Below are 251 nucleotides of genomic sequence, written 5' to 3' on the forward strand. Positions count from 1 at the left end.
GCCCCGCCGCCCCCTGTCTCCGCGCTCTACCTGGAGACCAGCGCCAGGCGCATCCTGCTGGGAACCAGCCCGCGGGCGAGCCCCCGCGGGGGAAACCCTCCCCCAGGGAGGGCTTGGGGGGGGAGGGGGGTAAAGAAGGGAAGGCCGGCGAGGAGGAGGTAGAGAGGTTGCGGCCCTCGGGTGGGCGGGCGGCCCCCCCTGCGCTGCGCCGGCCCCGGGAGCGCGGGCTCCGACTGCGGCTCCCCTCGCCC

The sequence above is a fragment of the Calidris pugnax genome, unplaced genomic scaffold (assembly GCF_001431845.1).
Source record: "Calidris pugnax isolate Ruff unplaced genomic scaffold, ASM143184v1 scaffold111, whole genome shotgun sequence".
In the NCBI taxonomy this organism is placed as follows: Eukaryota; Metazoa; Chordata; class Aves; order Charadriiformes; family Scolopacidae; genus Calidris; species Calidris pugnax.